Source organism: Felis catus, chromosome D2, assembly GCF_018350175.1.
Source record: "Felis catus isolate Fca126 chromosome D2, F.catus_Fca126_mat1.0, whole genome shotgun sequence".
Classification (NCBI taxonomy): domain Eukaryota; kingdom Metazoa; phylum Chordata; class Mammalia; order Carnivora; family Felidae; genus Felis; species Felis catus.
The window spans coordinates 39,423,402-39,439,633 of NC_058378.1; the positions used below are offsets into that span (position 1 = coordinate 39,423,402).

The 16,232-nt window shown below is 46.6% G+C and overlaps 1 long non-coding RNA gene and 1 pseudogene across 2 annotated transcripts in view; one reads left to right on the top strand and one right to left on the bottom strand.

Annotated features, from left to right (window-relative positions):
- The first annotated feature begins 475 nt into the window (after positions 1 to 475).
- LOC109492826 lies at positions 476 to 1,391 on the top strand (annotated as a pseudogene).
- Positions 1,392 to 13,900: 12,509 nt separating this feature from the next.
- The window catches only part of LOC111557093, a 37,067-nt gene continuing 34,735 nt past the window's right edge, over positions 13,901 to 16,232 (bottom strand). For both annotated transcript variants that reach the window (XR_006587045.1, XR_002736853.2), the window contains one exon: positions 13,901 to 14,072. This is a non-coding gene — a long non-coding RNA (uncharacterized LOC111557093). The remainder of the gene's footprint in view (positions 14,073 to 16,232) is intronic.

Consider the following 16,232-nt stretch of genomic DNA (forward strand, 5'->3'; position numbering starts at 1 on the left):
AAGCACACTCTTGGGGTGACAGATACACTCAGCGCCCTCCCCGTGTCCCCTCCCTGTCCCATTCCCAGTTGCCAGCTCTTGCTTGTTTCGGTCTGGTTTGGTTTTGGTCTGAGGCTTCGTTTTTTGGCTGCCGGAGCCTACTCTGCCTGCTCCCGGGGCAGGCCGGGAGTACCAGGGCCACTCGGGGATAACTCTGTACATGGTTCTTCACCGTTCCCCCCAATTCCTCAGTGGGCCTGCACTCCAGCCCTCTAAAGTTACTTTTCTAGAAAACCCTTTATGGGTTCTTTCCCTTCCCTATCTTAGTTTTGCCATCTTCCTGCTCCAGTTTCCTGGAATCACTTCCCAAATAAACTACTTCATCCTACACCCTCTTCTCAGGATCCGGGGGAAATCTACCCCATAAGTACCTGGACTGCTGCTGACGGCCCTCCTGAGACCTCATGAGAGCCAGTGTTAGTTTGAGAGCTGGACCATGAAGAAGGAGGGGCAGGAGAACGAAGAAAAGTGGGTCCCTGCGGGCATCAGTGAGCTGTGGGATCCATCCTTGAGGGAAGTCTGCCTTTCCTCCAGACATTTCATTTCTGTGACCTGCACATTTTCTTTCTAGTTTAAACCGGCTGGAGTTGGGGTTTCTGTCGTTTGCACCCAAGAGCGTCGTGACCTACATAATTCACAACATGGAGAGCCCCAGGCACGGCCTCGCAGGTGGGGAGGGCGGACAGGGAATGCCGGATGAGACGGAGAGAGCGTGCCGTGGAGGACAGAGCCACATGGGCCTCTCAGCTCGGCCACACAGCACAGCCACTCCCTTGTCCTCTGCAAGGCTTGCTTCTTCGTCTATAAAACAGGAAGGTGCTGGAGGAGAAGCAGGCTTGGAGGCCGTGCGCGGGCAAGAGTCAGAAACCAGTTGGAGCTCTGAGAGGTCCTGTCATTCTAGGAAGATTCTTCAGTCACCTCGTCAACCCGCACAGATGTTTCTCTTTCTTCATATGATGAAGATCAGGGACCTAAAATCTAAACTTCTCCGAGAAAGCTAGAAAGGCACTGTTTGTCCCACTGGAATGGCGGGGTTGCTAAAGTTGTTGCTATGGGCTATATAAATTTAAGAGCAGGGGAAATACTAAAACGTCTGTTCATCTGATGCACATGCATGTGGCAGTCCAAGGCTTGGTTGCGGTGTAGTGACTCTTGGGACGGGCTATTCCATGTATAAGGAATTCTGGGCAAAGCCTAAGCCTTAGAAGAAGAGACTCTGTCTTGATTTCGTTGGTGGCGCTTGCTTGAGACATCTCATGTGGCATTTATATGTTTATGTTGAAAATAACTCATTTGAGGGGCGCCTGGGTGTCCCAGTCGGCTGGGCGTCCGACTTCAGCTCGGATCATGGTCTCCTGGTTGGTGGGTTCGAGCCCCACGTCAGTGCTGACAGCTCAGAGCCTGGAGCCTGCTTCAGATCTGTGTCTCCCTCTCTCTCTGCCCCTCCCCCGATCTCTCTCTCCCTCCTCTCTCTCAAAAATAAATAAACATTAAAACATTGGGGCGCCTGGGTGGCTCAGTTGGTTGAGCAACCAACTTCGGCTCAGGTCATGATCTCACAGTTTGCGAGTTCGAGCCCCGCATCAGGGTCCGTGCCGACAGCTCAGAGCCTGGAACCTGCTTCTGATTCTGTGTCTCCCTCTCTCTCTGCCCCTCCCCCACTCATGCTCTGTCTCTCTCTGTCTCAGAAATCAATAAACATTAAAACATTTAAAAAAATAAAAATTAAAAACGTAAATCATTTGAACGGGTCAGACAATAAATAACATGACAATTTAAATATTGGCTTCCTTTCTTGCAGGCTTGATTTGCTTGGTGACCAACTTACTAGTGACTAGTTAACGAGGTAGGTCATTCAGGCGAGTCAAATTAGCACAAAAGAAACATGTCGCTTTTAAATATACTTGACAGTAGTAACACATGCACTTTCTTAAACTCTCCTGCTGAATTTAAGTGCAAAGAGGACAATCGCCAATCTTCAAGTCCTCCCAGTTGCTGCAAATCATCGCATGCTTTTGAGGTTATGTCGGAATCCTGTTTAATTTAACATTTTTCTGCCTGTTTTGCAGACTGACCGAGTACTTCAGTTTTTAGGGCTGGTTGGCTCTTAAAGAATCCTTTCAGAGCAGTGCATGGAATATAACATTATAAGCTTCTCCACAACCGAAAATGTGTGTGTGTGTGTGTGTGTGTGTGTTTAAAACAAACCTCAAAAGCTGATAACAGCTGCTTAGAAGTAGTATTTATTTCAGAATCATGCGTAAACGTGAGAATAACTTAAGTATGGGTCCTAGTTCAGTTTTTTATGTAATTGCAGAATTGTATTTGTGCTGCTGTTGTATTAGAAAAAATTTTCAATATCACCTTGAAATAGAAATGTGCATTTTAAGTACTAAGGCAAAGGTAAATGAAAAACACTTTTTAAATTCATTTTTAATGTTTATTCATTTTTGATAGAGAGAGAGAGGGAGGGAGGGAGGAAGCGTGGACGGGGGAGGGGCAGAGAGCGAGGGAGACACAGAACCCGAAGCAGGCTCCAGGCTCCGAGCTGTCCGCATACAGCCCAACTTGGGGCTCGAACCCACAAACTGTGAGATCATGACCTAAGCTGAAGTCAGACGCTTCACCCACTGAGCCACAGGCACCCTGAAAAACACTTTTTAAATGTATGAACTTTATTTTTCTTCGTAAGAATCATAAATGTTAGCAAATTACCTATAACTGAAGTGATTAGCGATTTATCAGCAAGGTGGTTTGGTCAGATATTATACACAAATTTTGGTGTGCTCTAAAATGCTTTATTGCACTTGTGACATTTTCTTATCTAACCTGAATTTACATTCCATGTTGCTAACATGGTAAATGTAGTATTCTTAAAGTAAGTGAGCACGTCAAAAAATAAATCAGTAAATCAATAAATTAATTACTTAAAATAGGCGGGTGTTACCAGCCTTTCAGGATTATGGTGAGTTTTGAAAAAAAAAAATAACACCTGAAAAGTAGCCAATATGTAGCAAATATTCAATGAACAGTAGGTATCACTGATAATAGGAGAAGGAGAAAGAGAGAAAGGAGAAGGAAGAGTAGGATTTAATCTTAAAGCCCTTGAAGACTCTACGGCACGCACAGAAGGTCAGGGTTGGGACGGAAACCGGGAGTGGTCCGGTCTGACTGGAGAGAAGGCTCTATCTTGGGACACACAGGAGGTAAGGAGAGTAGGGGACAGCTGCAGACCACTTTCTGAGCACTATTCTAAGCCCTTGTCACTTACTAATTAGGTTAATCGTCATGAAAACCCAAGAGGCACACGCCATGATGACCATCACTTACCATTCTCCAGAGAAGGAAACAGAGGCACAGAGAGGTTGGGTAACTTGCCCGAAGTCTCACAGCAAGTGCACTGGCAGAGTCGGACGGGAACACAGGCACTCTGGCTTCAGAGCCTCCGCTCCTCACCTCGGTGCTCCACCAACTGCAGCCCCCAAATAAGGGTCACACTGAGTGGCTTTCATGACAGGACTGGGAGTTTCTATCCCACAGACACTGCAGATTTACTGGCACAGGCCTGGGGACAGTGAGAACATTGCATAAGCCCCTGGTCACTGGTGAAATAGCTGTGGAGTCATCCTAGGAACCAGATTTTCATCCCATATCTTCCCATGGGAACAGAACCTCCTGTGTATTTTCCAAAGGGGAAACCAAAGAGCCGGGAAACTGTATTTAACCCCACTGAGAGATGAGCTAATGGTGCAGGAGAGAAAGTGGAAGTTAAACCAAGCTCCAGGAAAAACTCGTACGTGTTTGTGAGACCCTGAACTGCGCTGTCGTAAGAGGCCGGGAAACCTCCTTTTCCAAAGAAGGCGGACTTTCACTCGCCTTATGACGGCTGAGGGGCTGAAGGAACACACGAGCCCCTTCCAAAATGAAGATGTCTCCAGGAAAGAAGGAATGTGTTCTTTCAATTTCAAGTCACACAGCTGTCTTGCCCCACCAAAGACCTAAAAAATCATAGCAAAGACATTTCAAAGCTAACAAAGAAATACCAACCAGTTCTCAGAAACAAAAGGACAATATACAAGTGAACCAGAAACTTGGAGGGATCCTTCAGAAACGCAAACAGATGATGGGCTCAGATCTGTATGGCTCAGATACATACTCAGATACATACTCAGACAGTATGGCGCAGAGCACACGCACCTACGATATCTGTGGCACACCCAGGGCAAGCCATCGCCGCTCGGCTAGACTGTAGGAAGGGGACTGTGGCTGGAGATACAACTCGGGGGTGTCCTCAGGAAACAGTGCGGGCTGTGAATGAGGACACGGAGTAAAAGGACTCTCCAGGGAGAAGGTACTCCAGGTAGAGTGAAAAGAGATAAGGACAAGGTTACTAGAGGATGGGCAGAGGGAGGTGATTCCATTCAATGACCATTCAATTTGTTGACCATAACCCTGAACCTCACCACTTTGATCACATCCCCAGAAGGCTTACTGCAAGACACTGCTTGTTGTGGAGAGGAGGGAGGATGTGCCAAACAGCACAAGATGTTTAGTGTCCAGGGGGCTCTTGCTTTCTTTGTCCCTTCCCTGCTGTCCCACACTGGTGTCGTTTCTCCAGGCGTGACCTTGCTCTGAGGCCTCCGGCTCAGAATGCTAAGCCAGCCACCGCCCTTCTCCACACGTGTGGGCCTTCAAAGCCCCAAGGCAGAGATCAGCCAGGGTGGCGGCTGGGACTGAGGCTCTCAGGGGGACAGGCCCTGGGAGACAGATTTGGAGCAGAGGGGTCTTCTCCGGTAACTGAGTTGGTAGCAGCCATGACTTGACAAATATGGGTTCCACCCACTCCATGCCCAGGGAGATCCAATCGGAGGCTTGGAGAGAGGAGGGGAACGCTGCCGGTTGTAGGTGGTGGGCTGGACACTGACACTAGCTTTCGCTCCCTCGCACTAAAATGACAGCGATTGGATCGCGAGAAGGTAGAAACCCACGAAAATGATGAGGGAAGTAGAGGGGATGAAGCAACATCATAGTGCGGGCTGGAAAGCTGATGGAAGAGTGTCACAGGCTTAGGACACCAGCGAAAAGCTGAGTGATAACGTGGGCAGGTAGAGAGCCCCAAAGCAAGTGGGTTTATACCGCGGAACCCCCAGAAGCTTGAGAACAGGCAGCTTCCCTTTCCTCTGGAAGTGGGTGTGAAGGTGGAGCCAAAAGGAAGAATGATTGGTCACGGGTCTGTTGAATGACCCAGCCGATTTGAAAATCGGACGCCCACACAAAACTCTGCGTGCAAACGTCTACGGCAGCTTTGCTCGTAATCGTCCTGGACCGGAAGCCACCGAGATGCCCTCCCATAGGTGAATGGATAACCAAGCAAACAAAATGGTGTATCCACATGATTGAATATTATTCAGTGATGAAAAGAAAGGAGCTATGAAGCTCGGAAAGGACATGTGGAAACTTAAACGCACACTGCCAAGGGCAAGAAGCCAGTCTGAAAAGGCCTCATACTGTGTGATTCCAAATAGATGGCATCTTGGAAAAAAAAAAACACAGCTCTAGAAGAAGTAAAAAGGCCAGTGATTGCAGAGAGTTGGGGAGGGCTCAATAGGTAAAGTGGGCGGGGGGAGGTTAGGGGAGGGGGGCTCCTAGGGCTGCGAAACTAGTCGGTATGATCCTGTAGTGGTGGATGTGTCAAAACCCATGAAACTCATTCACACGAGGAATGAACGTTAACATATGCAGATTTTTAAAAAAATCATCTAGGAGGTCATCAGATCCCGGGACGGAATGCACAATGTGACGAAACGATCTCACTGAATTACACATGCATGAACGAACCTGACTGAAGGGGTTGGGCCAAAGGTGCTGACCTAAGTAATTCTGGAAATGACAGAACGTAAAGACAAAAGGAGCCATACGTAATCACTGTGCTCTAGTCGTGCCCGAAGCCCTCCCCACTGGAGCACAGGCAAACATTCTCACAGTTCCTTACACGGACTTGAGTGCTGAGGTAGATGGATGGAGACTGGCTTCTCGCTGCCGGAGGAGGAGGTTACAAATAAGCAGGGAGAAGAGTCTAGAATGATCCATTTCTTCGGGCGCCTGGGTGGATCAGTCGGTTAAGGGTCCAACTTCAGCTCAGGTCATGATCTCACAGTTCATGGGTTCAAGCCCCGCGTTGGGCTCTATGCTGACAGCTCAGAGCCCGGAGCCTGTTTCGGATTCTGTGCCTCCCTCTCTCTCTCTGCCCCACCCACGCTCATGCTCTCTCTGTCTCTCAAAAATAAATACGTGTTTAAAAAGTATTTAGAATGATCCATTTCTTAATGGATCTGAGTGGGAAACAGCAGTGTGAATGGATATTTAGCTTCTGTAGATATCATACAGATGGCTACCTAGAGAAATATTTTATAGGTATGTATCTACACATGGCATCGTATACACACGGATGGGTTTTGTTACTCTATCAGCGGAGCAGACCTGGGAGCAACAACATCCCAACATCCATGCACACACCCAGTGCCCAGATCCTGGTCTCTAACTCTGTCCAGTAAAAGGAACAAGGACTTTTCAGAGAAATGGCTGATTCTACAACTGGGGCAGGAAATAACACAGATGAGCCAGGAGCATCTTGTAGTGCTAAAAAGTAAGTGTTCTCTCTCTCTCTCTCTCTCTCTCTCTCTCTCTCACACACACACACACACACACACACACACACACACGCAGTGATGGGGGCACAGGAACCAGGTGAAAGAGCTCCTAATAGCCAAAGCTGGAACGATTTGACCAACTAAATAAAGCAGTACTGGATTACAACTCAAGGTATAAAATAAAAGCCCATGGGTCCATACTGCTATAAATGGCTAAATAAACAGAGAATAGTCAAATCTCCTGTACCGAAGAGTTCCAAACAGTTGATGTCGAAATCTGCCCTCGCGGAGGTGGACAATAACTCCCCAGTTCTTAAATACGGGTTGCGCACGGTGACTTCCTTCCGAAGATCACAGCATGGGGGATGGGAGAAGGTGGAAAGAGCCACTTTAGGGTGGAGAAACCTGACCAAGAGCACCTCAGCCAGGTGAGCAAAGTTAAGACCATCAGTGATAAGCCGTGTTGATACTATGTGATCTGGATAAAACATGATGAAAATGGCGCTGTGTTTCTGTGGTCTTTCTCTCAAGAACACATAATTCCTTTCTAGTCACTAGAGAGACAGCAGAAGAATCCCAGTTGAAGGACAGTCTACAAAATGCCTGACCAGTACGCCTCAAAATTGTCAAGATAATCAAAACCAAGGAAAGTCTGAGAACGGTTATAGCCAAAAGGAGACCAAGGCGAAACGACTGCTAAACAGAAAGTTTCTTTTTTTAAAATCCACGGAAACAATAAATGCTAGATAATGTTAGCTAGAACCCGGAATACTCCAAGAATCGACTCAACGAAAAACTATAGAAATGTTTTCTGATAGGAGCGTTTTGTTCAAGTTCATTCATTGTAAGTACAGATCAAGGGTAACACAAACTGGATTTTTGGATGAACAAATGACAGAAAAGGATACATTTTTAGTAAAGTCTTATCTTGGAATGACAGAAATAATTCCATCATATTGTTATTAAAAGGGAGTTATTAGGGGCACCTGGGTGGCTCAGTCAGTTAACATCAGACTTCGAATCAGCTCATGATCTCGCGGTTCAAGAGTTCGAGCCCCACATGGGGCTCTGTGCTGGCTTTGGATTGTATGTCTCCCTCTCTCTCTCTCTGCCCCTCCTCTACTTGTGCTCTGTCCCCACTCTGTCTCTCAAAAATAAATAAATGTTAAAAAAAATTTAAAGGAATTATTAAAAATTAATGTCAAGTACATATACTCCTTTATCATCACTTCTGATTTTAAAATTTAAGTCCACATGGGGCGCCTGGGTGGCTCAGTCGGTTGAGCGTCCGACTTCCGCTCAGGACATGGTCTCGTGGTCTGTGAGTTCAAGTCCCACATCAGGCTCTATGCTGACAGCTCAGAGCCTGGAGCCTGCTTCCAAGTCTGTGTCTTCCTCTCTCTCTGCCCCTTCCCCACTTATGTTCTGTCTCTCTTTCTGTCAAAATTAAATAAACATTTTTTTAAAAATTTTATAAAATTTAAGTCCACAAACACTATAAAAAGATGTTAGATGCTATTCTTGTAGAATAGAAAACACTGGGGGAAGGGGCACTTGGGTGGCTCAGTCGGTTGAACATCCAGCTCTTGATTTTGGCTCAGGTCGTGATCCCAGGGTCCTGGGATCGATCCCTGTGACGGTCTCCACGCTGAGCATGGATCCTGCTTAAGATTCTCTCTCTCTCTCTCTCTCTCTCTCTCTCTCCTCTCTCTCTCTCTCTCTCTCTTCCTCTGCCCCTCTCCCCCACTCACGTGCTGTCTCTCTAAAATGAATAAAAAAGAAAAAAAATTTTAAAGGAAACATTGAAATGAAATTTTCCCTTTGGAACGAACTCTATTACACACACACACACACACACACACACACACACACAATCTCTAAGAAGTTTAACCCCAAGATACATTCCCTCCCTCACCACACAGGTTGGGGATGGTCTGTTCTCCACCTCAGCAGAAGCCTGAGGCTTCATTTTCTGGAGACAATAAAACGAGAACATCCAGACAAGAGGACAGCAGCATGGATGGGTATGGAGTATCACAATGGGATTAAAGGTAAGTTTACTTAATAGATGTTGAAACCTCCAGCCTTCTTCCCCAACTCAGATCTCAAAGCATCAGCAGCGAGGCTTATCAGACCCAGACCCAGATGGTGTAGGCACTCCCTGACAAAATGTCTGGCCCGATTGCCTAGAGAGAAGTTCATAGTCACCAAGCAGCACTCCCCAAAGACACCCGCACACACATGCCCGCACACACGTGCACACACGTATACAAGCGCACAGCATCCAGTGAAGATGTGGGGGGCCTCCTCAGACAAGAAGACAGCCAAGAATCTCTTATCTTTTGAGGAAAGCCTCTCCAAAGAAGCAAACGCAACCTGGAAGATACAGAGGCTGTGTAGGGACAGGAGAGCATCGGGAAAAATGGCCCTGAATATCTTCAGAGAGATGGGAAGGAGTATGGCATACATGAAACAAAAAGAGGAACCATAAGAAAAATATCCAGAGAACAAAAATGAGCCCTTAGAAATTAAAGCTGGAGTCAGAACAAAAGTTCGGTACACAAGGAGAATGAAAAGACATGCCCAAGATGAGAGAAAATATTTCCAAAACACACATGTGCTAAAGCCTTGTATCTAAAATACACAAAGGAGTTTTGGGGTGCCTGGGTGGCTCAGTCGGTTGAGTGACCAACTTCGACTTAGGTCATGATCTTGCAGTTCGTGAGTTCGAGCCCCCCATGGGGCTCTGTGCTGACAGCTCGGACCCTGGAGCCTGCTTCCGATTCTGTGTCTCCCTCTCTCTCTGCCCCTCCCCCACTCACACTCTGTCTGTCTGTCTCTCTCTCTCTCAAAAATAAGTAAACATTAAAAAATTAAAATATATATATATATATATATATATATATATATATGCCAAGAAGTCTACAAAGAAGTCTTAAAACTGAACAGTAAGAAAACAAACAACCCAATTAAAAAATAGGCAAAATATCTGAACAGATTCCTTCTCAAAGAAGATATACAGAGGTCGAGTAAGCATAAGAGAGGATACTCCACATCACGTGCCATTAGGAATTATAAATGAAAATAACGAGACGCCACTACTCGCTTACTAGAATGGCTAAAATCCAAAACACTGACAACACCAAGTGCTGGCGAGCCTGGGGAGCAACAGGAACGCTCGTTCATTGCTGGTGCGAATGAGAAGCGACACAGCCACTTTGGAACGCAGTCTGGAAGTTTCTTAACAAAGCCAACCACAGCCGACCACACAATCCAGAAATCATGCTCCTTGTATTCACCCAAATAGGTTGAACGCCTGTGTCCACACAAAAACCTACACGTGAATGTTTACAGCAACTTTATTCATAATTGCCCCAAACTAGAAGCAACCAAGATGTCCTTCAGCAGGTGCATTTAGAAAGTATCAATGCGAGCAAGTTATTTTGAAATATGGAAGTGAATACCATATTGTTAAGAAGAACGGGAAAGAACTGCTAAAAAGAGTTGGAAGTCATTGCTTTGGGAGAAAAATAAATAGTGAGGGCAGGGTGGGAAAGCTGTTTTTCTTGTCGCAAAAGAACAATTGGCTTCCTTGACTATGTCCATGGATAACGGTGATAAAAATAAAAACAGGAAAAAAGAGAAAAATAGAAAAAGAACTGGAGAGGGAGGAGAAAGCTCATACGTAGACTGAGCACCGCTGACCCAGCACGGTTCCAGACACCTCCTCATGCCTTTTCCTCAATGAATCTCCCCACACCACACCACATGCCCCAACCACAAAGCATGCATCACCTCTTGTAGGATATAGGTGATACATGAGCAGCCCAGAGGCACCGAGGTCCTGCCTGAAGATACACGTCTAGTGAGAGAAGCTCAGTCCGTGCATCTCCCTGTTCCCACCCCTTTGGGCAGCTCTTACCAGCATGTTATTTTTCTTCTGAGGTAGTTCCTCTAAGGAGTCAAGGTCTGGTCCCTTCCCCAAAGCCTTCCTCCAGCCCCTGCTGACTTGGGAACATAACTCTGTCAGTGATTTAATTCAATCCAGATGGAGGGCTCCACTTGGCTCTTCAAGCATGCCTTTGGGGAGTGCTGAGATTTGCAGATAAACCTTGCCATGTCAGAGAAGCACAAGAAAACAGGAGGGTGACAGCATATGATGGTTGGGGGTGGGGGGAGTCATTTAGGGATGAGTTTGAACCTGAAGGAGGAGACTCCTGCACAGCTGTCAGGCCTGTGGCCAGGCTTTGGGCCTTGGGCCACCAGCCCAGAATCTTCGAGGCAGAGACTCGTGTGCTCCACCCGTTCACAAATTCCCCACACACTTTTGAATGCCCTGTGGCAGGCACTGGGGTGGGAGCTCGGGGTGCAGCGTTGAATCAGACACAAACGTCTGCCTTGAGGGATCCACGGTCTAGCAAATGAGACGGTAAGATGGGCAGACATATGGGTAACCAAATATTTATGATCCAGTGGGATCAGAAATAAACATTATAGTAGAGTCAGGGACAGTACAGGAAAAGAGAGAGTCATAGTCTCGAAGGAATTGACATGATGCTGGGTTATGGAATATGAACAGGCACATGCCAAGGCAGGAAGCTGGGAGGCACACCCCAGGCAGAGAAAAGAGCAGGTGCAAAGGCATAGTGGCCTGCATGGATGGTGAATCATAGAGGCAGGGTGAGAAAGAACTCTTGCTTGGAACAGCCCCATAGAGCTCAGAGGACCGGGTGTCATGAAATATGGCCTCCATTCCTGGTCCTTCCTAGTGTTATCACCTAAGGAAAATCACCTCCTCTTCAGAACCTCAGTTTCTTCACCTTTTTAATGACGAGGGTAGTTTTGAAATTTAAAAAACAATATGAAAAGAATATATTACATTGTGTTCTTAAAAAAAAAAAGATATGTTACATACATGTGTGTGATAAAAAACAAGTCTCTTGGTCCAGTCCTCCCTCCCTCTGACTTACCTCCCCAAGGCAAACTCTTTTTTTTTTTTTTAATTTTTTTTTTCTCAACGTTTTTATTTATTTTTGGGACAGAGAGAGACAGAGCATGAACGGGGGAGGGGCAGAGAGAGAGGGAGACACAGAATCGGAAACAGGCTCCAGGCTCTGAGCCACCAGCCCAGAGCCTGACGCGGGGCTCGAACTCACGGACCGCGAGATCGTGACCTGGCTGAAGTCGGACGCTTAACCGACTGCGCCACCCAGGCGCCCCCAAGGCAAACTCTTTTAATCATTTATGTTTTTGTTTCTTTAGGTGGTTAGCCTCTAAAAATCTAAATCAAATGTTTATGGATCTGTTCCTTGATTTGCCAACTTTAGGTAGTCTATTGACTTCATGGTGTGATAAAAAAGAATTTGGTTCACAGAAACTCCCTCCTTTGTCTCTTCTTCTCTGTTCATTCTATCTATCTATCTATCTATCTATCTATCTACCTATCCATCTCTCATCTATTTATTTATCATCATCATCTAATTCTGTCTTCTAGTGGTTACATTTGAACATTGAAACCTTGTACCTATACTTCTATTTCTTGTTTTCTCAACTTTATTCAGTAGCTCAACAACTCGGAGAATTTGACTATTAACTCCTCTGGTTTTTATTTCGTTGTCCCCCACAACTCCAGTCTTCCATGGACTCTACATGTATTTTTTTATATTGTCAAGATGATTAACACTGGTATCTGTCTTTATTTTTTTTTTTCAACGTTTATTTATTTTTGGGACTGAGAGAGACAGAGCATGAACGGGGGAGGGGCAGAGAGAGAGGGAGACACAGAATCAGAAGCAGGCTCCAGGCTCTGAGCCATCAGCCCAGAGCCCGACGCGGGGCTCGAACTCGCGGACCGCGAGATCGTGACCTGGCTGAAGTCGGACGCTTAACCGACTGCGCCACCCACGCGCCCCTGGTATCTGTCTTTAATCATCACTAAGTTTCTATGCATCGTCTACAAGTTGTTTTAAAAAATCAAAAATAGCATTTATATTGTTATGACTGTATTAATATCATTTATTATGGAATCAAAAGTATGCTATAATTACATTGCCTCTATTGTTTTTCTTGCCTTTTTTCCCTGGAGTTGATAATTGCCTTTCTTCCTTGCATTGCCTTTTTTTTTTTTTTTTTTTTTAGCGTTTATGTATTTATTTTGAGAGAGAGAGGGAGAGAGCGTGAGTGGGGGAGGAGCAGAGATGGAGAGAGGGAGAGAAAGAATCCCAGGCAGGTGCCACACTGTCCGCGCAGAGCCAGACGTGAGGCGCGATCCCACAAACCACAAGATCATGACCCGAGTTGAAATCAAGAGTTAGATACTTAACCCACTGAGCCACCCAGGTGCCCCCTTCCTTGCATTATCTTATTTTGTCCTATCCCTAAGTTCTAGTATCCCAAGGATAATATAAAATCTATGGAATTTCTAGATTGTAAGCTCCACCAGGCAGGCATTTTTATCTGTTTTGGTCAGTGCTGTGTGTCCTCAATCTGCTATCTTGAACCTGAAATCAGAATGATTTTTATCTACCTCCCAAAACTATTTAAAAGTTCAGTTGTACCGGGGCACCTGGGTGGCTCAGTTGGTTGAGCGTCTGACTTTGGCTCATATCACGATCTCGTTGTTTCCAAGTTCGAGCCCCGCATCGGGCTCTGTGCTGACAGCTCAGAGCCTGGAGCCTGTTTCAGATTCTGTGTGTCTCCCTCTTTCTCTGCCCCTCCCCCACTCATGCTCTGTCTCTCTCTCTCTCTCTCTCAAAAATAAATACAACATTAAAAAAATTTTTTTTAATTCAGTTGTACCAAAACAATTTTTGTTTTTTTTAAACTTGATTTTTTTCTTTAAGTGTAAGCAATCTCTACACCCAACACGCGGCTCAAACGCATGACCCGGAAATCAAGATTCTCACGCTCTTCTGACTGAGCCAGCCAGGCGCCCCAATAAACTTATTATGTTTTAATTTTATTTTTTAAATTTTATTATTTTTTTTTAGTAGGCTCCACACCCAACCTGGAGCTCAAACTCACGCCCCCAAGATCAAGCATTGCACGCTCTTTTGACTGAGCCACCCAGGGGCCCCTTCAAAACAACTTAATAAATGTCAAGTACTGTAAACGTAAAATGACTTTCATTATTTCGACTTAATTTCCTTATTTTTACTCAAATGTAGTAATCCTCTCCATCACCTCCCAGGCTAATGATGATTCAACATCTGTGTGCAGTAATGAGAAGCTCACTTTCTATATTTGGGCATCTCTGATTCCGAGAACATCTTTCCTCTGTCCAGTTTAAAAGGATCTCTCCGTAATTTCTTGCCACTCTTCCTTCCACGCACTCTTCTTTCCACGGTCTCCGACTGTCGGGCAGCCTGTTGCTTCCTGGGTCAGCTGTTCAGAAATAGGATCGCTGTATCACGACCTTCTTTGGGTTTATCTCTAGGAAAGCATTTTACTACAACTCCTCCCTTCCTTCCACCCACCATGCAGGTTCCCAACCTTCAGCATCTAACCACGCGGCCCAAAGGGCGGCGTCTCCAATTGCCCACAGGCTCAAGGCCCATTTCAACATTTACAGTAAACGTGTGACTGAGCCGAAGTCAAACACTTAATGGACTGAGCCACCCAGTTGCCCCCTTAAAAATTGTATTTGATCATTTTATTAAATGATGGGTGATTCCCGGGGCACCTGGATGGCTCAGTTAAGCATCCGACTTAAGCATCAGGTCATGACCTCACAGCTCGTGGGTTCGAGCCCTGCATCGGGCTGTGCTGACACCTGTTTCAGATTCTGTGTCCCACCCGCCCCCCCGCCACTTCCCCGCTTGTGCTCTGTCTCTCTCTCTCAAAAATAAATAAGCATTAAAAAATGTGGTTTTTTTTAAATGATGAGTGATTCCCATGTAAAGGCTCCAGGAACATTTTTGAGAAAACCGACGTGCAGATCAGATAATATTTTAATGGGTTTCTTGGAAATATTAACAGTTAGGAACCTCATATAGTCTTCTAGATTGGGAATGTGGGGGTGGGTTTGCTTGTAGGCCCTTGAAATCCAAAAGCCAGGAGCCACCGGGCTAAATAAATGGGTGGAGAACGGGAATCCTGGCGGTCTCCGACTTCCGGGGCAATGCCCTTAGGTCCTCTCCGAGCGGTTACCTTCGCTGCTCTGGAGGCCAGCCCAGGGCAGGGGCGAGTGAGGCAGGGCAGCCTTGATTGTTGAGATGGTGAACTGGGAAGGGACCGGGGGCCAGCATGCTGGGGCTTTGGCTACAGAATGGGCTCGTCTTGTGCAGGACTGGAATGAGCCCGGTCTTTTCCTCTCTTGGAAGATGTCCTCCAGGAGATCCTGTGCCTGTACTTCTCCCCAAGAATGAAGGGAGGGCATAAGTTTTGTTATACTAAGATAGGCACAGCAGAGCATCCTGGAAGTGACAAAAGAGAAGATATAAAGTGGAGTTATTTGCCAGAGCTCTGAGACGCCCCAGCCCTGGGGGTGGGGCTGGGGGTGGGCAGTGTTAGAGATCTGGGAGGCCTTCCTGGGGAAGGAGGAGTCAGTTGAAGCCTGTGTGTCCAGGTGAGAGTTAAGGGGAGGTATAGAAGTGGCAAAGTGCATGATGTCCACAGGGGCTACGGAGGCAAGAGTCGGGTCTGGCCTGAGGGTAGGTTAATTTGGGGAATGCTACGTTTAACAAAGTCACGCAGTCTTCTTTACCACAGAGCTTTTAACATGGTGGTATGACCTGTGAATCTCCAGGTTTCAAATATTCCATGTTCCCCCAGTCACGGACCCTTTATTTAGAAACTGCTGCGGAAACTAGGGAGAAAACACGAAGAGGCTTGGCGGGCTAAGATCACGACAAGCCTGACTGAGGTGCTCGGTCTTTCCTGTGTACAAGGAAGGTGGGCTGAATACCAAACATGCAGATTCCCGGGCCCCATCTCCTGATGAGAGCTGGGGAGCAGGGCCCAGGAATCTACGTCTAACAAGCTGATGCCCACGTGAGGGTTCTAGTGACCACACTTGGAGAACTGGGAGTACAGATGAGACAGTATCAATGCTCAGAGGGCCTGGAAACTACAGCTCAGACGGCAGTCACGGATTCAAGCCTCTGTCGGGGTAAAGGGCTGAGAGCTGAGAGCCTGCGGTCACTCCACCTCCCCCTGCTTTAAGGGATGGGGGTGGGGAGAGCTGAGCTGCCTACCTTCCCTAGAGCAGAGGAGGTCCCAGCAAAGCCACTCGCCTCCCCCCTGGTGTCTGTGATCAGGTACTGCAGGTCAGGGCTCACAGACCAGGAGAGCACCCGCAGCAGCCCCCGGAAAAGTAAGCGGACAAGGCTCCCCTCAAACCTTGCTTCTTCCAGGAAGCCTCTCCTGACTTCCTCCTCCTTTCTACGCTCCTGCAGTGCTCATTTCTGAAACGCACGATCTCCCTTGGCTACACCTCTTCCTGATGTCTCTACAACGGTCGTTTTCAAGCTTATGCAAACACTGATAGCTTTGTCTCATGAAGCGGGGAGCCTTAGGGATACTGTCGACAGCTGAAGGTCTATG